The following is a 24,295-nucleotide window of genomic DNA, read 5'->3' as shown; positions in this document are numbered from 1 at the left end:
TCACTACAGCTGTCAGCCTTCTGGGTCCTTATTGTGTTGTGCCTAGGAATTAAACTTCTGTTTTTTCCCTTCCAGGATGTGTCTGCAAAGTTTTTCCTCACTCCACTACTATCTGGAAACTTTCCTTCTTGCTATTTTTCTGTTGAATTTCTCTATACTTTTTGTTTCTCCCCATAGGTCTCCCTGATGGCATTCACCAGGCTGCCTCCTGCCATAGTTGTATCCTGCTGGAAAGTAAATCGTGAGTCACCCAATCTTCTTCCCTTTTTGTTATCCTTATTTTTGCAAGAGGAGTTCAAGTGAACAAACAACCTCTGCAGAAACCTGGTGCTTTTCAGGAGCCTTATTCACATGGCCAGAACAAGTATGTAGAAGGACAGGATGAGAACCCAGCTAGACTGCAGAAATTAGGCACAGACCCCAAAATACAGACCTGTTTGAATTCAGAATAGCCAACAACACAATTTGAACTTATTTTTCTGTGTCTCAGTCATTCTCTTTAGCCATAGTCAAAACTCATTTTATGTACATCCCTCTACGGCTGCTGGTGTCACCCACCTTGTGTAGTGGGTACAGAGCCTTCCTTATGTAAATGCTGCTTTTGAAGGGGGAAGAGTGCAGGGTCTGGTGTGCAGCAGGAGTTATTGAACAGAAAGTCTAGAAACAGAACCATTGGTGGAGGGGCTGTTTCTGTGAAAATTCAAACCCAGTGTGGAAAGCATCAGATCCAAAGTGAACTTTGCTTCTGTCTCATATTTTAGAATTCCCTAATTCTCTTCCAAGTGAATTTGGGTATGTTTATGTTTCTTTTCAACAGAGGGAATAATTAAAATGGAATTGTGAATGCTAGTAAACATTTTACACAATCATTTGTTCATTAACAAGAAGTTTCCAAGGTAGTTACTTTTCAGCTCTAAATTTTCAGCTTCTCTACCACTAGCTTCACAGCTAGGCTAGGATCGACAGTCTTACTAGTTGACATGTTGAAACAGGACTACAGCTCTAGTGTAGCTTTATCTTTTCTGTACCGTTTTGGGAGAAGTATACACATGCTCCTAAGCAATTGAGTATAATTTTTCTAGAAAGGATACTTCTGTTTCTTTGAGATGTGGTGACTAGAGATGCTTTAATGTGTTGGTGTGCCCTGGAAAATGTCCTTAAAAGCTAAAATTGACCTGCTTTATTTTTTTTTTATTATTTCAGGAGGCACACATTCAGAAAATCAGGGCGTGGATGTCACTTTTTCATTGAAGTTTTTAGGTATCTTGTCTTCTTATTTGAAGTGGTGTTTTCTTCTTCAAGTCCAGGTGTGCAAAGCTCTCCGACTGCCTTTGTGGCTTATGCTGGCACCACTAGCCCTTGATGCAAGCAGAGTCCCTGTAGTATGGATGGGTGCAGTTCTACTGTATTGTGATATGTGGGTGCCACACAGTCCAGCTGCCCAGTACTGACTCTGTCTTCTTCCATATTGCAAGGCAGTGAAAAAATTAATGTGGTGCAATAATAGTGCTGTATCTGCTATGTTTCCTTGCAAACATTCCAGCTGCCTTGGCTTAATACCACTGCAGCATGATGTGTGCTGTGCACAGCTGGTCCCAGAGAGGATGAGTAAAGATAAACTGATACAGTGTGTTCAGCAGTGCATCAGATTGTCTCAACTTCCTGCATGGTGCCAAAGCTTCCCAAAATTGGCTCTTAGGTGCTTGGCCTCTCTGTCTTTAATCTGAGTGGTTCCAGAGCAGTGATTTTTTTCTCTCGTCCATGTGCTGTGAGCTGTAGCCTCTTGATGGAAGGAGTGTGACAGGGACTGGACAACAGTGCCCAAAGAGCAAATGTGGGAGGAGTGAAGGTGGGCAGCTGGCATCCAGGAGACTGGCAGGCAGGCTGCTGTTAGTTCCCTGAGCACTGGGATGGCCCCAGGGCACTGCAGGAAGACTGGGACTGTGAGGAACTGACTAAAAGAGGCCAAATGGAAGATAGGAGTGGATAGAAGAGATTCATGGCTTCATTAGAGCAGAGGAGTTGAGTGCTAATATTCTGATGGCATGATCAAGTAGCTGGCAAGGTTGGTTTGCAGCAAGGCCAAGCTGAATATTCTGCTGCAGAAATGATTCTTTGCTTTGCAGAGGAATTTCTGCCAAATCCTTTCTTTTTCTGGCTCCCAGGGCTGAGTGTCTTGCTCGAATCATGGGGCTTCCAACCAGTTTTCTGTCTACTGCACACTAAAGTGGTACTCACACTTCAAAAAAGAGCCTCTGCTCCCCCCCTCTCTCTCTCCTCCTCATCTTTGCTTTGGCGAGTTCCTGCCTCCTCGCTTTTAAGCACTGCTTATTCAACTTTCCGTTCTAGATTCTCACCCTGCTCTGGTGCATACTGAACCCTGATCTAAGAAGTGAAGGAGAGGCAGTTTTAGGAAATACTCAGTCTTCCCTGCTTTTATGAAACAGGTCTGACTCCTTTGAGTTGTTCTATGCCTCCAACACTGGCTTGTTTGTCCCAGAGATGCTTAAATGAACTCTTTGAAAGTTTGGATTTTTTTCTGTCCGATGGGAAACGTGTATCGTTGAGGATTTGCCCCAGTTCCTGTTTGATCAACACTGGGCTGTTCCCTAAACTGCAGGTCGTGGGGCTTCGGCCGGGTGCATGCTGATCAGAGTGGGTGAGGGCCAGGGGGCAGCAGTGGCGCCATGGGGCTGGTGTGAGCAGTTCCACTGAGGCAGCATCCCTAGGGCTGGGGGAAAGCCTGCGGGTGAGCAGGGGCGGGGGTGCCTATGGCGGGTGGCCGTCTGCCTTGTCTTGTCTGTCAGACCTGATTAGATGTGGCTGGCGCTCTGCGAAGGCCTCCACGCTGCGAGGGGTGGAGTCTGGCTGGAGGGGCAGAGCTGGGCCCTCCTTCCTTTATGTGCTGCTGAAAAGTAGCCTTTGTTGCAGGGTTTGCAGTCTTTGTCCATTCCTGGAAGCTGTGCCCCTTTCTCTGGGCTTCAGCTCCTGAATGAGGTGAGCAACCCTGGCTTTTCATGTCAGATCTTAGCTCTGTCTTGCATCTGCGCTTGGGTATCTCACTGACCCCTCAGGGGTCGAGAGAAGTATTTTTCCAGCTAGTTTAGAGTTCTTAATGTGAAAATGTATTTGGCGAGGATCCAGCAAGGTGTTAAGCTACTTTCAGTCCGGAGTTCCCCCCAGGTTCCTCCCCTGCTTCATACATAGCCTTTTGAAAGAGCTAGAAGAACAACTGGAGACAGAAACTCAAATAAAATTTACTGTTCCAGGGCTTTCTGCAAACATGTCCTTCTTGGCCCATGTGATCTGCAGTTAATGGTTTCCCATATGGGTTTCATTGTAGTATCAATTTCAAGCAGCATAATAGACTGGACATAAGCAACACTCAGTGGACTTCATGGACACTGAGCTCAGGTGTGGATCACTGTCCAGCCCCTACAGACTGCATCCCAAAATCTCCCTTCCTAAGAGACACAAGATGCATAGATCCTGCCAGCCAGCTTGGGGAGTGGGAAGGCAAAAGGTGGATGTTCCAGGAAGCAGCTTGCAGCCTAAAGATAACTGGGACCCAATGGTCTTGTGTTAAGGGCGGGATGGAGATGGACTGGACATGTACCAGTGTCCAGGCGTAGTCCAGAGCACTGCTCCCACTGCTTCCCCCAGCAGTCCCCATACCACCCCTTGGTGTTACTCATCATCTACAGGTGAAGTGCCCTCACCTGCATGGAGCATAACCAAGCATTAGATCTTTAAGCCGTTCCTCAGCTCCCTGCTGGCCATTCACTCTGTCACCAGGACAGCACCAGAAGTGCTGTTGCAGCCTCTGGAGAGCAGACAGGCTTGCCACCACCAGATCAGGCTGCCCAAGGCCCCATCCCTCCTAGCCTTGGGCACCTCCAGGGGTGGGATGTCCACTTTTCTGGGCAGCCTGCGCAACAATTGACTTTGCTATATTTACTATATGTTTTCATAGTTTAGATTAGACTGATTTTTCAGAGCATAGTATCTGGAGAACTGGCTATCTGTCTTTAGGCAACAGGTCTTTAATAGGACCTTATCCTCTTCTGTGGTGCCTTGAGGAACAATGACCCAGAGAATTCTTCTCTGCAGACTAAGGTTTTCATTGCCTTGGGCATGCGCAAAGCTTTGGCATTGCAGGAGTTAAATAGCTTGTACAGGGTGGAGGATTTTTCAGCCAAACCCAAACTGATTGCACCTGGTTTGTTCAACCTGTGTGTAAATGACACCATGGTCTTCCCACCCCCACCCCAGCAAATGCCACAGGGGCTGCCAAAGTCTACGTGCAGGCAGGGCTGTGTGAGCAGGTGTAGGGCCTGCAGCGGTAGGAGGCTCCTTGCTGGGCTGGGAGCAGCCGTGCCGGTCACACGTAGACTGCAATCGCAGTAAGTCACTGAGGTGACAGTGAGTCGAAGTAAAAAGTCCCCACTGTTAACACCTCAGCCTTTTGTTGAACATACTTGTCAGTAACTCAGGGTGCAGTAGGCTTTGTTCCTTCTGAAGAGGACAACTGCAAATTTTGCTAAGTCTTGCTCAGGAAGCTTGTTTGGGCCATGTGGCTCTGCCTGTTGCCTTTGTGTAAAGCACAGGGCTGCACACTCCAGCCAGGCGGGGCTGCGGCCAGGCTAGCTCCTGCCCATGCTGGGATAATTGCTCCTGGGACAGGCTGGGGCACTGCTCACTGGAGGCACTGCTCACGCTGCTCTGTCACCACTGCTTTCCCATCATGGGGAGATGATGGAAGATTTGCGGCTGCAGAGCCGGGACTCAGAATTTACATGTACTGATTTAGAATCTTTGTGAATTCAGAGGAATTCTTACTGAATTCCTTACAGGAAATCCTTACAGGAAACTAGGCTGGAAGTGTGTAAAACTGCTTCACTTCATGTGGGTGCCTCTTGCAGCTCTGAAAATGATCACTATCATGCATTAGAGAGAGGATTAAATTATTCCCATCTTTCTCTCCTCCCACACTGACTCCAGGCATTCCTTCCTTTTCCAGGCCACGCACACGAACAATGAATGTCACCAGGCGATCCAGCTCTGGAGTAGCCCATGCGTTTTGACTTGTTGCTGGAGGTGCTGCTTATTTCTTGCTTTGTGTTCACCATTAAGACCTAGCCTAAATCTGTGGTTGTAAACAATGCCACTCTGCTGATTTTAGTGAAGTTTTACCCAGCTCCAGTGCAAAGATACTGGCCCAGAGCTCCTGAAGGCTGACCTGCATTTGGTGGGGATTTTTTTTGGCTTTCTATAAAGGCTGTGAGGTGAGGCTGGGGAGATTCCATGTTGTGGCCCAGCTGGCGTGTGCAGCCACAAATAATAATTAATTGGCTCTTTAAGGAGTCTTGCAAACTTTTTTTTTTTTTGTCTGTCTGTCTTAAGCTCCTTTTAATTAACTTCAGTCATGTCCCAACACATCATCTTGGCTGAATCATAAACCTCACTGTGCCAGTTTTTCGCATTCCTGAAATACACAGGCTGCTAGTGTTGCAAATGCAGCTCAAAGGCAGTGGCTCAGAGGAAGTTGGGCAGCTCTCCTGGAACTCAGAAATTTTCAGGAACTGTTGTGAAATAGAGAGGCTGAGCGGACCAGCCTTTCACTTCCACCTCCCTTGTTGCCCAGCTCCCAGCAGTGTTTTGTCTTGCACTTTACACACTGACGCAAGGAGCAGCAATTGTAGAAGGCACCTGTGCACAAGCAGCTTTGTCCCTTTAGAAAGCATCTTTATTCAGGTTACAGTGCTTGGGATGTGCAGCCTTTTTTTTCCTTCAAGAGTTTGTTTCGGTGTCACACTTCTTACTGCAAAGGGTCAACTTTCAAGATTGTAGGTCTTGTTAACAAGATACTCAGGCTTACTTAGTCACCAAAATTTTTTCATGTGACAACAGGACAAAGCTTTGTTCTTCTTTACTAGAAAGCTTCAAGTCTGGTCTGAGGATTGTAAGGATTGTTTCCATCTTTTCAGAAATTTGGGGCTTGAGACTATCTCCTTACTGCTTTATAACCTGATTGTTCTCTCACTATTGACTGGTAGAAATAATTCCCATGTTTTTATTGATGCTAAGTTGTATCAATGCCTGTTCTCCCTTGGTCTGTGTGTTGTGTTTTGAGCCAGAGAATTCTGCACTTGGTAAGCCCAACTCAATCTTAGCATCCATTTAATAGTATGTTTAATTTACTGAAAAGAAGGCAAATCTTACTGTAACCTTTTGAAATTTATTTAGAGAGTGCAGCTTTTATAATGAAATGATCCAACCAGAACAAAATAGGTGTGTTATATTTGGTAGTTTAAAGCTGAAGCTCAGTGAACACAGGTGAGAAAGAAGGTGCGGCATTACAGTGGTGAGGCTTTTCATCCACTTAAATAACTTACCACTGAGTTCTTAATTCCTAACTGTTTCTAAAAGCACATTTGGAAGCACAGTCTAGCAGAAATAAACACATTTAAGAAAATAGTTGTGTCAGGGTTCTCAGTACTGAAGTCTAGAGGATTGCACTCCATCTTCTGCCTTAGACCATGACAGCAGGTTCAGGTGGTATGCCCCAGGCTGCAGGTGTGGACCCAGGAGTTGCCCAGAGAGCTCTTTCAGCAATACTTGTGTTTCCACAGCAGCTCAGGAATTGTTGCTGTTGCCACAGACAGAGGTGGCGTCTTACACCTCTGTGGCACATTGGTGAGTTTTGAATAAATAGGAGGAAGATAAATATTATAGCTAATTAAAAAACAAACAGAGAAAAAAAAAAAAAAGTGCCTTAGCCTTTTGGGAAAAGGATAGGAAAATCAGGAAAGATGATTACAAACAAGCACCAGGTATGAGCATGGAAGCCATGCCTGGATTACTAGGGGCGTAATGGTCTCAAGATGTAGACCCATTGTAAAAGGAGAAGAAGCAAGAGCAGCATTGGATGACAAGAGAGTAAACCAAAAACACTGATGAAGAATGCCACATAATTCACATGAAGATCAAGCTAATTCGTGTTGCATCTGGTATGTGATACTTCGCCATGTTTACAGACTCTGACCTAGGAGTAGCAGCAGTCAGTAATATGATGGCGAAGTTGTTTACGTTGGGGAAAAAAACTTTATAAAGTCAGTAGCAGAATATCTTGACAATAAAAAACAGAGAACTTCATGAGCTATTATGGGGCACACTCAATTCTATTGCCTGTTCAGGATTCAAATGTGTGACGGGATGCAAAGGATTTTGGTCTTCCCAGTTCCAACTATCAGGAAAGACCAGGTATGCTGCAATGGGTAAATTAAGGAATATGTTTCCTGAGAAATACTTTAGTTCTAACTATGTGGCTTTGAGGAATGTGTTAATAACAACTTCCCAATTGATTGTCCTGGGAAGAATACTGCATTTATCTGAGCAGCACCAGATGCAAGGCAGTGCATACTCCAGAGAGCTGTAACTAATGTGTGGGTTGGACTCCCAAAGAGGTGCATGTAAAATGCTGGCGTATCAGAAGTGCAGGACTGTCTTAACAGTGATTGATTTAAAAAACAAAAAACAAAACTTATGGATGGTTATGGTGTTTTTCCAGAAATTATTCTACTCCAGAATAGTAAACACTGGTTTCCAAAGCTCTTTTCTGGGCGCCTGTCCTGGAAGAAATGCTGCAACAGCAGAACTAAAATGTGTTTTCAGAGAGGGCTAGGCTTGGCCGTGAACCATTGAAAACCTGTTCAATTCACCGAGTGAGGTGCAAGAAGAAAAAAGGAAAACTGAGTCACTTGTTGTTAGAGATGATGAAAACAGCTATCAGGGCATGCTCAATGGATCCATTTGTAGGCATCATGGTTTTTCTGTGAGTAGGTCAAGGCTTCAGGAAATTTCTGAGGAGTACACTTAAATTGTCATGATGACAATATATTATTTTCAGCTGTGGATTTCTTTCAGCAGCCCTCCTTTGCCTAGGCAAACTATAATTTTTCAAGTGCTGATAGTAAGGCTGTTTGTCCTAAGTATCTGCTGTTAGGATTCATATATGTGTTTATGAATAGAAATGTAGTTTTGTAGCAGCTTTAATATTACCTATCCCTGCTTTATTGAAGTCAGTGCATTTGGTTAATACAGCTCTCTTTCACAACTGGTGAAAATGTGATCCCATGCCTCACACTGATGCAGAATGAGAAAAGGAACCTTTGAGAGAAAAAAAAAAAAAGCTTCGGGATTACATAACCTGAACAGTAAAGCAGTGAGAAAAACAGAAAATGGCTCAGATAGCATTAGTTAAAAACTGTGGCCTGCAGATGAGCCAGTAGTTGTCTTCAGAGGTCTGACCAGGCAGCTACAGGCTTGCTGACTTCTTCCAGCTAGTCAAATAAATATATAAAATATTTGACTTCTCTCTATTCCCAATAACTTTAGGTCCCATTGGAATTTTTCAGCACTGTGTGTCGATGTGACAGAACAGAAAAGACTGAGGAGCTCTGCTTCCCAGTGTTATTTTGTGTGCTTCAGTCGTAAAAGGGTGGTTCTCAGCTTTCTGCATGGATATGTACCAGGCATTTTCAGCCTACGTTTCTAGTTCCAATGGACTTCAAAAGAGAAAACTGCTCCCATTAATGTTTTGCATGATAACAAGTTAGGCAAGCATCATTTTTGGATACAGTTTGTGGAAGACTACTTACTGCCAGTGCCAAGTGGGCGTCATAGTTGAGACTATCAAATAATGTCTGCTGTGTTAAATGTTTTGTTGGATTTCCTGCTTGGAACGTGATGCATGTGCCAGACAAGCAGTATTTTCTGTTTTGGCATTACAGCAATCTTGGCACACAGTGCAAGCTGTTTACTTTAAAAGCTTTATTTTAAATATAGTTTTGGAACGCAGAACACACTTAAAATGTCTGCAGTTGAACAGCAATGAAGAGGACAGCAAAGCATCCTTTTTTTTTTCCGCTCTTGTGTCCCTTAGAAATGCTTCAGTATGCTTTGTTTATGGGAGCTGCTTCTGATTTGTGTGTAATTTTTCATGCACTGTCTCTTGCTGGGTTGGACAGACAGTAGGGAACATGTAACTGGAAGATAGCTAAAACTGAGAGTATAGAAGAACGTAATGGACAGCGAAATTTAAATTCCTCCTAGTATTGTTTAATTTTCTTGTGATATACCACTAGTGGAAGGACAACATGCTCCATTTTGCTGAGCAGTCAACAGAAATAGTCTGTGCCAGAATATGGAAGGGTACTCTTCCTGGAAGGACACTGCAGAGCCAGTAGACATGCTCACATGCAGTGCCATTGTTTTTCACCTAGCAAAAAGGTTCTTCAGAATGGCAAGCATAATGCCAGAATACAAAACACTTAATTTACCAAAGCCATAAAAGTAAGAAACGCTGTGTTTTTAGTTTTAGAAGTAACTTTTGTACGCTTATGACTTTTTCCACATTAAACATCATTTATGGTTTGGAAATTATTGAGGCAAAAGAGGCATGTGGTTTCTGCTCCTGAATATCAGCAGCAGTTTTGCTAGGTTGAGTCTCTATTTTATGTTGACTTTTTTTCGCTTTTCATTTATCTCTTGGGTAGACCTTCATGGAGCAAGCTGCCTCAAGGAGAACCCACAGCCTTCTTTCTAAAGAGAAGACTGTTCTCTGCTTAATGTGAAGAAGATTGCATCGATAGAGGGAATTAGATTTTGGAAGCCAGACCTGTGCAAATCAGACTTGTGAAAAAGTGTGTTTTCTGAGATGTTCCTTCATCAGAGGAATAAGTTGAGAAGTAGGAATTTCACACCTGTTCTTTGAGACACCAGTTGATAGGTTTTTCCATATGCAATGTGAGAAGTTATGGAATAGCTGTTGAATTTTCAGTTAATCCTATTCCTGCAAATAAATGGTAAATGGTTGATGCAAGATCCTGGTTTATGACCTAGGAACTCCATTTTACAATTTCTACTGAGACTTCAAGGGCCTTGTTTTGCAGGCCCTTCTATGCATGAGTGCAATGCTTGAAGTGCGTGGAATTACACATTCTCTGTGTGTATCAAAGCAGAGGAAACTGTATGGATTGGGTATGATTTTGTCCCTTTAGCACTTTATATTCTAGCTTTAATTCTTTAGCCAGCCAGGCAGGACAGATTTAGAAATGAATGCCAACATTTTTGCTTTTCTGTATTCAGTGTTCTGTACTGCAAGAGCAATGCTCCTTCCCCTGTTCAAGCACTATGCAGGGGCCCAGGTCTGCTCAGTGCTGCATCCCATTACTCCACAGAGTTACTCATGACAAATACATGCTGCTTTTTTGGGGATAGTGATGGTGCAGCTATATTTTTACCTTTGTTGCCTTTTTAATGTTTGATTTAATTATTCCATTACCAGTTGTGTTTAGCCATTTGTCTGTGCTGGGTGACAACAGTGCAAAATTTTAAGGAGAGAAAAATGACTTTGGTTTTGTTTGCTCACTTGGCTAGATATGCCTACTTTGTATCCTAGCTGCTTCTGCAAGTCTAACATGCCTCTGTTTTTGGAACCAGGCTCTCTTTCCTGGAACCCTGTCCCAGGGCTCAGAGCAATTATCTCTGGCCTCCCACAGCAGAGTGTGGCCTGTAGGAGCAGCTTGTCACTCCCTGTGTCACCAAGTCAGGACTGTGAGCTTACACTTGGTTATGCAAGCCCTCCTAGCTCAATGCAGAGTGTAGTATGTGACAGTTTAATAATGGGAAGATATGATGAAAGCAAAGAAATAGACACGGATGGGAAGAGATATCTGAGGGCTGCCAGGGCAGCTGTTCGAGATCTCTGAATCAGATGGAGAGGGAACTCCACCGCCCTCAGTTTCCCAACTCTCAAACAAGCCATCTCCCGTGTGCAAAGCAAAACGAGCTCCACCCCAGCCCTACCATGTTAGCCGAGCTCTGATTAATATGTGGCAATTCCAAAGGTAGTCCTGTCAGTCTTGCTGACATTCCCATTGGTAATATGAACCATAAAAGTGTTCCCCTGTTCTTCTGGTTAATATCAAAAGAATTCTGCTTGATTAGATCATCACTGAAGGAAATGTAGGAAAAGCATAAATATTCCAGGGAAAATGCAGACTTTAGACAAGAGGCAAAATTGCAAGTTTCCATGGTTTGTAAAATTTTTCACCTGATAGGAGAAATAAGGCCTGTGATTGTCTGCTATTCTCCAGCAACCCTCACAAGAACATGCTTATCTCAGCCTTCCGTCTTTGTAGCTCACTCATCGTGTTGGAGTGAGCAGCTCTAAGCTAATCAAGTGCATGCATCTTTGAAGCATTAGAGGCTTTGAATGGAGGACCCAAAGGCAGAGACCCATGTAATTGTTTCCTTAATAAGTCTGACAAAGTAAAATTAGTGCAGTTTCAGATCTTGGCACATCTGTGGGGCACTGAGAGTGGAGGGAGAAGCAGTTTCTTTAAATCAACCCTTCCATGTATTCCTGTGCCATTCTCTGCTGAGGCAGAAAGCCTGGTGTTTGCCTTAAGGTATGAGAAGAGGATCTGGGAAGTTTAGATGAGAAGACCAGAAAGAGCCTGAAGCTCTTAAACAAGAATGAGGGAGAAGTATGATAGCATCTTGAAGTAGTAAAGGGCTTGAGGGGCAATACAAGTAATACAAGGATGATGGGTATAATTTATTCTCCATATCCAGGGCATAAGGGACAAAATGTCAAGATTTTTAACTACAGTATGACTTAGGACTAAGGCTAATGAAGCCCTGGAACAAAGTGCAACAGTGACTATGGGGTGTATAAAGGCAATCTTTAAAACAGCATGTAAAAATTTCAGTCTAAGATTATAGACTGAGCTGACCAGCCTTGGAGCAAGGAGAAAGTACCTTTCTGTCCACAGTTTCTGTGCATCCCTGCACCAGTGGGAGTTAATATGACACTGAAATTTCTGCTCTGAGATAAGGTTTACTAGCTTGCGGTAGTAACGATGGTGGGAGAACAGTTGGACTAGATGATCCTGTAGGTCCTTTCCAACCATGTAATTCTATGATTCTGTGATTCTATAAAAGCTAGCCTGTAGCAAGAAGCTGCCCTTCTTTCCCTCGCTTAGATTCTAACTTAAAGGGGAAGACAAGAGACAATAGAGATGTATTTTATTCTATGGTTTTCTTGTCTCTAAACCTTCTCAGAGCATGTGATGCAACATCTTCTGTATGGCTATTCACACCTGAAGTTTGACATCAACTTCAAAGTTAGTTCTGGGTCCAGCTTCCCTCTTTGCAGAGAATGCTTTGTACCAGGATTGGCCTTTATGTTATGGTAAACGCTGTTCATTCTTCTCAGTCAGTAGCCTTTCTAGAAGATCTGTGCACAGAGTAGTCTAAAGCCTAGCATGATATAGGCTGGTTAGCAGTAGGGATCAGTGTATTAGCTAAGAACCAATATATTAGTTTAGCAAAAAGAATCAGTGAGCGTGAATTCTAAAACTTTCCATTTCAACTTTCTTGGTGTGTGAACAGCCTTGTCTTCTCATATCACTTGTTGCCAGTATCAGTGTGTGTGAAGGTATCAAGTTATACAATAAAACATCTTCTTAACATGGAACACTTCTCGAGGAGAGGGAGTGATACTGATCTTGTGGGAGGAGTGTAAGAGAAGTGACAAAAATAATGAAAGATCTTAACCCAGAGCAATTTGGGCACCAGTTCCTGTACAAGAAACATCTCTAAACCAGTGAAGGACTTTCAGCCCTGGTCTGACACATCCACAGGGAATTTCCCATCAGATATACCTTATTTCTCTCCTGTTTGTGGCCCTGTGCCCCATCTTAGACCACAGATAACTCTTCTAGGCACGCTCTGGGTGAGGACAGTGGAGTGGATAGTACTGTTAAAACAAGCAGTTGAGGAGATGAAGCTGCTTGCTTTGAAATGTCTTCTCCAGAGCCTCCCTGGCTTCAAAATGGTGTTGGGAATTCATTGGCAGTTGAGCAAGGATTTTCAGGCTTTTACTGAGTTCTAAATGTGGAAACTGAAATCCCTGAGAAGTGTCCAAATCCCTGTGTGGCTCCAGGTTATAGTGTGTTTTCAGACTCTCATTTCTCCCTTCAGTGGAAGGCACTGGCTTCAGCAGTCTTCTGCCTTTTTAGCCTGCCCTTTAGAAGAGGGCTTCTCAAGTGTTAGTTAATATCAGCCTATCCTGAGTAGTTGAAACTCTGTAACATGCTGACAGACCCATCTCTCCAGTCCCGGCATTTTGTTGTATTCTAGCCCACAACTGTTCCCTTTCTGAGAAACCTAACCGCTTTGTCTCCTGATTTTCTCCCTCAGCTCTCTAGACACATCTGCTGCCATGAGATGCCTCAGCCAAGGATTTTGAGCCAAGACATGAGGGAAATGGTTTAACCAGATGTGTGCCCATGTCTGCAAAACAGAATTTTAAGATGCTGAAATTTAAAAGCTTGCCATCATCTCTCCTGCCTCCCAGCAGCAAGGTAAATAATGGGTGGGACAGCAGCATATCCATTAAAACACCTTTTTTCAAGGGAGAGGATAGAAGGTTATAACCTGACTGTAAAAATTTGCTCCAGGCTGAAAACTTGGCAAACAAAAGCTTAGCTTAGAAGTGATTAAAAAGGAAACAATGAAAAAAAGAATAAAATAAACCAGGGCAGTCATTTTGGGTGGAGATGAGGGTCTAGAGCTTAGAGATCATTCTTCAGTGGGGGAGGAGAAGGAATGGCTCAAGTTGTATTTGGCTCTAAGCCATACTATAACTAAGTGTTATAACTAAGAGCTAAGGAGAACATACTGCAGCATCTGAATGCGTGTGCAATCCCTGGCTTCTCCCTTCACTCATTTATCAGAGGAAAGCTGAGCCCTCCCATATTCTTAAAAGCACAGGGGATGCAGATATGGTGGCAGTAGCTGAATTCTTCCTACTGTTACTTTCTGAGTGTGGATTTCCCTGTATCTTAAATTGTAAAAGTAAATAAATAAGCTGAGATTCAGCTTTCTTAGAGAAGAGGTGAATGTTACTTTCAGCACTGTGGAGCTTCTCAGACCTCTCTCACTCACTGCTGTGAGTCACACCTGATGCTCAGGATCCATTCCTTGCTTCTGCTTTTAGCATCACGTAGAGCCACTCCTGAACAAAAGGATGATCCCTTGAAGCCTCTTAATGTGGGCTGACTTTTGCACAATTCCAGTTACAATTCCGGAGCTGAAGAAGGAAAGCTGGCTGGATGCATAGCAGCAGAAACCATGAGCGCAGAATGAGCCTCTAGAGGGAAAACTTTTCCTAAGTATTATCTAATGTGCACACCACATATGCTTGGCAGCATGGTTTGCACAGACCTTGGGAAACAAACATAAGGCCCAGCCAGTAACCAATTGTCTTTCTTCATCTCGGGACCCCTGGGCCTCTCCAGTCAGTGTGCCTACATGTAATTACATTGTTGGCTCCCCTTGTAGTAGTGTCATTGTGTATAAAAGCTTCATACTTAAGAGATTTTCTAAACTTGATTGGATAAAGCCTAGAGCAGCCTGATACAAGTTTGCTAACTCTCCTTACTGCTATGGGTATTTCTAGAACAGCTATCCCCTCAGCTACCTTTTGGAATGCTTTAGCTGTAGCAGGCATCAAGGCACAAAAAACTGAATGAATGACCAAAGGTGTATAGATATAAAAGACCCTTCCTGAAATTTTTTTAACCAACCCATGTTTCGTAAATGTTTAGTCCCTTATCAGCATAAGGGCAGTCCTAATTTAGATGGAATGTTGCCTGTCTGTTCCCAAACAGGCCTCCTTCATAGGGCAGCACAGCTTGAACTTTTTTGGCTTTTGTCACAGGCTTCATCACTTACTTGTACATATGTTCATGTGTTTGCGGATCTTTTGCTTAAATACCCAAGTGCTGTCTGAAGAACTTAATGCTCTCCAACGGCAGATACTGCCAGGCTTTGCTTTTTATACAAGAAATGCACTTTAGTTCTGTCCTTTCTCAATCCTTAAATGAGGCTGGTGGAAAAAGCCAATAAAGGAACATATAGGACTAGGTCTATTGGTTAAGAAGGCTTGGAGAAGTTTTGCCTTTTGCTACTACCTAGCCAGGTAACATTACAGTATTAAGAGATCTCTTATCTGTGCTGGTGCACTGCATAACTTGAGAGCAGGCTGTCAAAACACTGTCTTTCTGAATGTCTCAGTAGGATCAACTCTACTGAGGAGTGGTGGAAGGCACTTGTTAAAGATCTTGTTAAAGAGCAAGAAGTAGCCTGGCCTTTTAGTCTGCTCTTGTATTTCAGTACTGACATTGTCTGTATTTTCTTTTCAGGGAAGACTGAAATCACTGGGAATGGAATCCAGTTCATCTTCTGGCTCTCCGAATACAGCAACAACATTTATGGTCTGATCTTCAACAGCTTCCTTTGAGCACTAGAATTTCCAAGTGCATGTTTTCAGAGCACAAGCAACCTCTTGTCTGTCATCTCTTGTTTAAACCAAAAAAACTGAAAAGTCAACTGTGAAAATATAGGGGGGAAAAAAAAAAAAAAAAAGGCCTTTGACATTGAAACAAAGCTTCTTTAACTTGCCTAATACAAAACAAAGTGGAATTGTAACAATGAATTGAGGAGATGTGGATGGTAAAAGCAAGGTACTGGCATTGGAGGTAAGATAAAACCAGATCCCAGCGGAAAGCAGTTGGGGGAAGAAGTTTAACAAGTTTGCTTTATGTGCCACTGTGTCATGCCTCCTTTTGTTGCTCAAGAATGTTGCCCCACTGGTTCTTAGGGTGTAAAAGGGCCACGCTACTGAGAGGATGTGCCCCACAGACCACCATATGTGAGCCACTGTTGGGCTGATTCTGACAGAAGGAGTGATCCTTCTGAAAGCTGTTGTTTTACTTTCATCGCAGTTGTACTTCAGATCAGGTACTGATCAGGGCTTTTGGTCGGAAGTCTTCTGTAGTAAAGTATTTTGCAGAACAGTACTGTGCAGTGCAAAAGCATAATAGGGGGTAGGTAGGCACTTGAACTCAACAAAGAGAAATTAAAACGCCTCTCTAGAAAGTGTTCACAGTAGTCAGGAGGTTTGGAAAATACCTTTAAAGGAGTTTAGGAGAACAAGCTAAATGATCTCTAAAACAGTGGAGTTCCCTCTCACCTTTGCTGCTTCCAAAGGAATGAAACAGGACAAGAGCACTCATAAACTGTTGTGCGTATGCACACAAAGCACAGGAGGAGCTTGACAGACCTTGTCAGGAAAGGGTGAGTGCACAAGGAGTGTGTGACAAATTCTAGCACATATATATATCTCACCAGTGTGATCCGTGCCTTGAAGACAGCCAGGTCAGAGTTTGCACCATGAACTGACATTTCTCCTTTCTTCGTACGCATCCTAACCTGCTGTTGCACAATCTGGTGTGAATGGCACACTCTGCTCAGAAGAGATCCAAGACTGGAAAAGCAGGCTGCATCTTTCTGTCTGTTGGGCAGGACTGGAACTTACTGCTAGAGGCATCTGAGTCTGCTGCTTTTTCTTCCCTTCCCCTAGTTCCCACCCAGGCCCCACCACTGAAACAAAGACTCCCACAAAAGCAAAGGAATAGCTCTAGCAGAAAATTCCCTAGTTGCTTCCCATGTGTCAACTACTGCTGCTGCAGTCTGTGGCTTGTGTGATGACAGCACTGATTCAGTTAACTGATTTTTGAATCCTTCCTTTCATAGCCCTTGTGTAGACAGGCAAACTAGTTAGAATGGCCAGAACAGATCAAGTGTAAATTTTATAAAGAAAAGGAGGTAGAATGCTGCTTCCCTTCTCCTTTTCTATATGTTGCCTCTGCCTATTTGCAGTCTGGCAGTTTGGAGAGAGTGCCCAGCTGTTTTGTCTTAGAAGTGGTTGTTAACTCCTTCCAGAAAGAAAGTGATCAGGCGTCTGCACTATTTGTCCTACTCTTGTTGACCTCAAATCCTCTTCCACAGCAAATCTTTGTGAACTCCAAGGCTGTACTTCGTAACTTCCCCTTCAACCCATTCCAGCCTAAAGACGTGCGAGACCTGATACTTTACAGGCCTTTACAGTGAAGGACTACACTTCACATGTAAAGTCAAAGTATGATTTTACAGTATGATTTCCATAACAGTTATAACTCTGACCTTTTTGTACGCATATTTTTAGTTAATATAGCTGGTGTTAACTTTAATGCCTTTCCTTTAATCCTTCCCTTGATGCTGGAACAGCTATTCAGAGAGGTTATGGATGCCCCATCCCTGGGGTGTTCAAGGCCAGGTTGGATGGGGCCCTGGGCAGCCTGGTCTGGTATTAAATAGGGAGGTTGGTGGCCCTGCATGTGGCGGCGGTTGGATATTCATGATTCTTGAGGTCCCTTTCAACCCTGGCCATTCCGTGATTCTATAATTCTTCAGGAAGCTAGCTAATTTCCAGGTTAGTATGAGCTGGCTGTTTTCCAGTGTTTTGGGGAGACAGCCAAGGTGAGCAATACCAAGGTGTTTCTGGCTGCTGGTGTTCCTAAGTGGAGCGCATCTGGATCTGTGCTTCATCCCGGGCCTCCTCCCATTGTCTGTCACCCCCACCATCCTCTGCCTACACTGTTGGCTAAGTGTCTGTAATGGCAGGGCTTCAAGTTACCAAGCTGCAGCCACATGTCATGTTATCATCAACCAAGATGCTAATGGGGCCAAACCTAGTCAGGCAGGGCTGGTGTCATGAGAAAATAAAGCCACCTTGGTCTAGGAGTTGTGAATGAGTAATGTAGCAAAAAATGTGATACCATCACCCATATACCCACTCACTATTAATGAAATGTGGGTCTAGATAGGAGAAAACTGTGGCAGGCAGGCGGAAGAGGAAAAGGGAGGAGGGAGTTCAATTACCATGACGCAGAGGAAGTAAACCCTGCGTTCATGCTTGTGTCAGTAGCCTGTCTGTGTGCTCACCTGAGCCTTTGGCAAAGCTCCCCTTTGTTCTGTGCTGGCTTTCAGAATAGTTATCCCATAGCCACTTTGTGACCTGTTCCATCCAGACAGCCTGCCCATGATTGCTTCATGAAGCAAGGCCCAGGAATCAAAAACAGGGCATGCTTGCTGAGCAGAGATGGAAAATGTCTGTGCTGGAAAAAAGGAGGGGTTTTCTGGCTGAGCAGTGGAAAATACAGATCAAGGCCTGGTTGTGCAATCTTCTGTGGCTGGCCTTTGGCTGATGTTGTGGCACAGGGACCGACTGGAGTTAGCAGGAGACTTGTGCCAGGCAATGGCATAGCAAGTGCCTCTCATGACTGGGAGGCTGGAAACCCAGAGCTTAGTTCCAAGTGTTTCAGAGTCGACTGGGAGGAGACAAGTGCCATCTGATAGTGCTGTCCTCTCCACTCTGCTGCAGTCAAGCTTGTCCAGCTGGGCCCAGATGGTGGTTGAGTGGCCAGGATGGTTACAGTAAAAGCACACAGATTGTAGGGCTACAGCAAGACAACGCTGCCCACGTAGGAGCTCAATTTCTGCCTAGTGCTCATGAAGTGCTCACTGTGTAGCTGCAGTGAGGAATGTGGTTGGCTAGTCCAGCCAGGTTCCTGCATATGAATCCTCCATATCCATACTGGGGTGTGGGTGCATACCAAACAAGGCAGTGCACACATGTTGTGCAGGGAAGTTCAGCAAACACTATGCTAGCAACTGCTTTGCCATCACCATCCTCTGAAGTCAAGACAAGGCAATACCATGTGTTCACTAGCCTTAACTGCTTGTTGCTTTGAGTCAGGCTCCTGAAAGAGTTCTTGATTTGTATTAAATTCAAGATCTCAAACCAAAAGTAAATGAGCCTATAGCTTTAATGTGATATCTGGGTCTGAAGCTAGGAGAAAGGGGGGTGGGACTCTATTGATTTATTTATTTTTAATTGTTTAAACCTAATTGTGTACAAGAAGGAGAGGATGGACAAGAACAGAGAGGGAGATTTAGGCCCTTTAGCCAGATTATCAAAGATCTTGCTACTGCCTACCGAGAGAGGCCTGCGACATCTCTCTTTTCCCAGTGCTCCTCTCTGTAACTAAGGAAAAAACTAAGGGAAGAGGTAAAATGGTGAGAAGGCAAAAAGCTGGCAGAACCATTAATCATCTCCTGGGCTGATACCTACCAGCTGCACTGGCCTTTCTTCTTAGCACCTGGGATAGGAAAAGACAGTATGATGAATATTTTTCACCATCTAGTACTGCAGCCATGGATTCACCATAATCGACAGAGCACTGGTACAGGTTATGGAGTCCACTTCTACGGAGATACATGTCTGTGTCACCTATTGTGGGGAACCTACTTTAGCAGGGATGTTGGACTCGATGATCTCTTGAAGTCCCTTCCAAATCCCTGCAATTCTGTGCTTTTGTAATTGTAGGGAGATCATGTTTTTTTTAGAACTGGCTCAGCGTACAGAGCTGAAATATGGGGATTCAGACCTTGCTCTACAGCACTTTTCAGTTGTGCTCAACAGTAAGCACAGATTTGGAGGAAAAAAGCACCAACAACAAAAACATCACTGCTACAAGGGCACGTGAAGGGAAAGGATGAAAATATGATATGGTGACCTGCAGAAGGGAAGAAACTGCAGAACTGAGGCAAGAGCAGTGCCCAGAGTAGTGCAAAGGGAAGCAGCTTTATCCCAGATAGCAAACTTTGGAATATTTCTGGCCCTCCGTGCCAAGTTTTTGAATCAAGGAACTTCAAGGTGTTAGGTAGGATGGATAGCAGCCTCAGATGTTACGCAGTCTTAAGGAAACCAACACCAGGAAGTAGTACCATGACCAGAAGCACGCTGTTACCTGCTGACAACATGCAGACATAGATGAAAACAGCACTGAGTTTGCAGTTTCCAAATGAATGCAACCACTGCATTTTATGAGTTTCAGGCATTTTTCTTCCTGCCATAAAGGATCGTAGTCCTGAGTAAGGGACTGAAGACACCACAAGGAAGGAGTGGGGGACCTATCAGCTCTGCTGACAGCAGCCAATCTCTCCAGTGGGAATCCCTTCACTTGGATTCTAAGCGTGCAGCGTATAGAAGTCTGCTGGAGGTGGCCCTCACTGGCAAGAGTCTTGCCTTTGCTTAGATCCTTCTCTCATGCCCCTGTATGAAAAGGGTCTGAGAGTGTATCTAAGATATTTTGAGAACAATTCCTCTCTCAGAAGAGAATCAGAAAAATGACATGTTTAGATTTTTGTTCCTGTAACGCTTTTAAAAAGTACTTTGTAGACAAAGAACAATGACTTTTGCAAGGACAAATGATTAATTTTAGCTATTACAGGTAAAATCAATTTGTTTAAACCTGGGCAACTTTGTAGCAGATCCAGAAATACAAAGCCCAGGCAGATTCACAAAACTAATAGTTTGTAATAGCTTCAGCACTCTTAGAGCTGTTGAGACTTTGGCATTGCTTGCAGATAAAACCCTAGTTCTTCAAAGTTTATTTTCAATACAAGACAGGATGAAGGCATATTTTAGAAATGATTTGCAAAGTGAGGTGTTAGTCTTTTGGCTTATGCTGACCTGAAATTGTTCTTTATTTTTAAAAAAACATTCTTTTGTTTTAACTTCTTAATATGAAGTCAGTTGTCACAGTTCTTATGAAACAAATATTCTTCACTTGTACATACTCAGCAGGGTCGGAACTGGATTTCAATATTGGTGAAACAAGATTTAATTTAACAAAAAATTGTAAGTTTTGTTCCCAAAATTCAATTTCCCATTTGAATTTTGATGAAATTAATTTCCCTATCATTCAAAGTTTTACCTGATGAGTATTTGCTCTTCAAGAGGGAGAAAGGCAGTGAGAGAAAGCGAGTGTGTGTTTGTAAGAAAATAAGTAAGTCCTACCAATAAATGGTGGCAATGAAAGCAGAGGAAAGAGACTATAAATTCCCAGGCATTCCAAGCATATCTGCTATCCTTTACATCCTGCTCTGGGCACATCATTTGTATATATGTCAGTGTTCCACCACAGAGTTTTGGATTGTTGTCACATGAGACAACTCATACTATGAGATGAAAAGGAGCTGACCACAGCAACGAAAGCAAAATAGAACATGCAATCTATTAAATATGCTGGAAACCACTCATGCCACAGAGAAATGGGGGCCAGGAAGCAAAAACTTCCAGAAGAAATTAAGCAGGAAAAAAAAAAAAAAAAAAAAAAAGAGAGAGAAAAAATGGTCATTGGTTGCTGGGAGAAGAGTACAGGCTGGTTACCACATCTGAGCTGTTGAAGAACAGCCGCTGGCTTTCTGTAGCTCTTCATCTGTTTTTTTGTTCATTTTAGTCCTTCTCTTTAACCTTGCTGGGTAAAACACATCTCCAAGGACAAATAAAAATGATTTTCTTACCAGTGCTGCTGACTTTGCAGCCTGTCAGAAAACTGACCAAACTTGAAATTCCCTCAGTCAGTCACTTTAAAATATAGTCAGCATTGTGTTTAAAAAAAAAAAAAAAAAGAACAAAACACATGAATCCAACAGCAGGATCTTGGTTCTTGCATTATGGTGCAGATACTTAGTTGTCTTCATTAAATATGTACTATATTGAAAGATCTTGAGATCCAGAAAGATAGCCTGGTAGATGCTGTTAAGAATCCAGACCAAAGAAATGTTAATGAATTTTGCTAGGCTCACACTTAACCTGTCCAAAGAAAAATGTTTGTTTCTTAATCAATTCTTTGAAAGGGTAGATAACAGCAGGACAAGGGGAAATGGTTTGAAGTTGAGGGAGGGAAGATTTAGGGTGGATGTCAGGGGGAAGTTCTTTACAGAGAGCTGGAACTGCTGCCCAGAGAGGTTGTGGATGCCCCGTCCCTGGAGGTGTTCAGGGCCAGGTTGGATGGGGCCCTGGCAGCCTGATGTACTATTAAATGGGGAGGTTGGTGGCCCTGCGTGTGGCAAGGGAGTTGAAGCTTCATGATTCTTAAGATCCCTTCCAACCCTGGCCATTCTGTGATTAACATTTGAGAGGCTGAAATCTGCAGTGAGTGCTTTTGTCATTACTTACAATCATCTTCCCTGGAAGCACTTCCCTTTTTATTTTACCATACCACATGTAAACAAAGAACTATAGTTTATTTTGGGAAACTTTTCTGCTTCAGATGCTTCTCTGATCCTCAAAGATGTGCTGATGAGTTAGACTTACAGCCCAAAATAGGCTGAAGGGATCTGCAGATCTGTAAGTGCATCTACCATCTACTGTCCCCGACAAACATTGGTTTTAAACTTTGATTGAGAAGAATAAAGCAGGAGAAGCTATTCAAAAACAGCCTCAACTTACTGAGGATCATAAGAAAGGATAGTGAGATAATGGAGGTATTTCACCTTTGCCTGCACGTTTACTGTATACCAGCCTGTCTGGTTGTTCATCCTTTCTTACATTCTAACGAGCACAGATTTTGGCTTGTGAGCAGTAGGTGCCTGAAATGAAAAGCTGTGTGTGGCTATTTAGACTTAGTCTGTTTGTGGGAAGGGTTGTGCTTTGTGATAGAGCTCATTCAAATCCCTGAGCAAGAATAAATGGAGGAGGAGAAACCATAGATACAATCAGATAAAGCAAAAAAATGTAATTTTTCAATCAAGCTTTTAATGAAAAGATCATAAAATAACAGTTTCTCATCACTGTACATTAAGACTGCAAATTTCTGAATGCTGAGATCATATTATACTTTCTGTATCTTTTTATATGACACTTGAGTTGAAGCCACAACACATGTGGCTCTGACCTGAATTCAAGCTCTTGAAGGAAATGAACAGAACACTGCAGCAGGAGTGTCGGCCTTTCCCTTATCCTCCTTTCTTCTCCCCTTCTCCAGGAAACATCCAGGGCACCTAGACTGACTGATAGTTAAGGCTTAAAATTAAAATTAAAAAAAAAAAAAAAGAAAGTGAGAGAGATGGTACATCCCTCTTTTAATTGCATTTAAAATATTAAAATAAAACAGGAGAAAATATCTAGCCAGCCACATTAAGGTCCTGTCCTCATTAGGAAAGTTATCCTCAGGCTCGTGAAAGTTGGAACAGCTGTCCTAGGTGCTTCAATTGATAACTTGTGAAGGAGAAGTCTAAAAACATCCCACCCTTCAGGAAAAGCAAGCACTACAAAGCATGGCCCCTAAGTGCTAGCAAATTTTGTTGCATGAAATATTGTTTTAAACCCTCCCTCCACATGGCATCCTGCAGGGTCTGTTCCATTCAATAAACACCGATTTGCTGATCCCTGTGTGTTCAACACTAGGCTTCACAATGCACAGGAAAACTGAAGAAAGGGGGAAAGAAGAGGATGATTACAGCAAGAGGAAAGATAAGCTTGCCTGTTCATCTCCTGCACTAAAATCAGGGCAATAAGGTACGATGGGACTTAAAACAGTGCAAAAAAAAAATTCAGGAAAGGTACTTCCAGAATTTCTTTTCAAGATTATGGCCAATTCTTGAACACAAGAGTAAGCTTATGAAAAAAGTTTGCAGTATTTGAAGAAACTTTGTTCATGGCAAGTAAATCATTAAATTCAAATAAAAATAAGAAAAAATGCTAAAGTCCACTTAAATCCTCCAGGATCGCAGAAATCAACAAATATCCCCTTTCTTTATTCTAATTTTTAAGACTGTTGCAGGTCCATAACTGCTAATTCTACCTGTACTGGAATGAGAGGCTTGTGAAATACAGCTTTTGCTAGGGACTCTAGTCACCGTACACAATTGGGAATCTGATGCTTCCATGTTGTTTATGAGGCCCATCACAAGATGGCACAGATGCTGTTGAGTTTGGCACAAAGCTTCCTCTAGCTATCTTAGGCATTGACTCCGTACTTTTGAGAGCCTTATTGCTTCCATGGTAAACAGTAAGTGGAGGATGAGAGGGAGTTTTAAAAAGGAGCTATATTCTGATCTTCAGGCAGGATGTTAGACTCATCTCAGTCACAAGCTGCAACTGGAAGCACGAACTGTTCCTCTGATGACTTCTATGTTCTCCAAATTTTGCCAACATTCACCTCAAAATTCACTTGGTTGCACTGAGTGCACTGGATGTTTCCTCTGGTCAAGACCCTTACTCCCGCTTTTCAGAACTGAAGCGACAAGGTAAAATACTGCTAACCCAGACTGAACCTGCACTGCTTGAAAAACAATGCTTTCTACACACACAACAGAGAGGAAAATAAAAACAAAAACAAAATAGGAATCTTAGAAAGAGTGACACTGTAACTGGAAACATTTAAATACAGCAAAACATAAATTCCTCTTCTATGCAAAGCTACAAAAGTCCAGTCTTTGTATTGTCTTCACAGGTTATGGTTTATGGCTATGCTGAGAGTCTCTGAGA

General features: G+C 43.1%; 1 long non-coding RNA gene across 3 annotated transcripts in view; it reads left to right on the top strand.

Annotated features, from left to right (window-relative positions):
* Positions 1–15,678, top strand: part of LOC128084669 (uncharacterized) — a 78,519-nt gene extending 62,841 nt beyond the window's left edge. For all 3 annotated transcript variants that reach the window (XR_008208643.1, XR_008208641.1, XR_008208642.1), the window contains exons 2-6: positions 178–241; positions 1,204–1,260; positions 5,021–5,097; positions 13,270–13,433; positions 15,276–15,678. This is a non-coding gene — a long non-coding RNA (uncharacterized LOC128084669). The remainder of the gene's footprint in view (positions 1–177; positions 242–1,203; positions 1,261–5,020; positions 5,098–13,269; positions 13,434–15,275) is intronic.
* The last annotated feature ends 8,617 nt before the right edge of the window (positions 15,679–24,295 follow it).

This window comes from Tympanuchus pallidicinctus, unplaced genomic scaffold (assembly GCF_026119805.1).
Source record: "Tympanuchus pallidicinctus isolate F22 unplaced genomic scaffold, pur_lepc_1.0 scaffold28, whole genome shotgun sequence".
Classification (NCBI taxonomy): Eukaryota; Metazoa; Chordata; class Aves; order Galliformes; family Phasianidae; genus Tympanuchus; species Tympanuchus pallidicinctus.
Note: the sequence above shows the minus strand (reverse complement) of the source record. Positions and strands in the feature narration are given on the sequence as shown.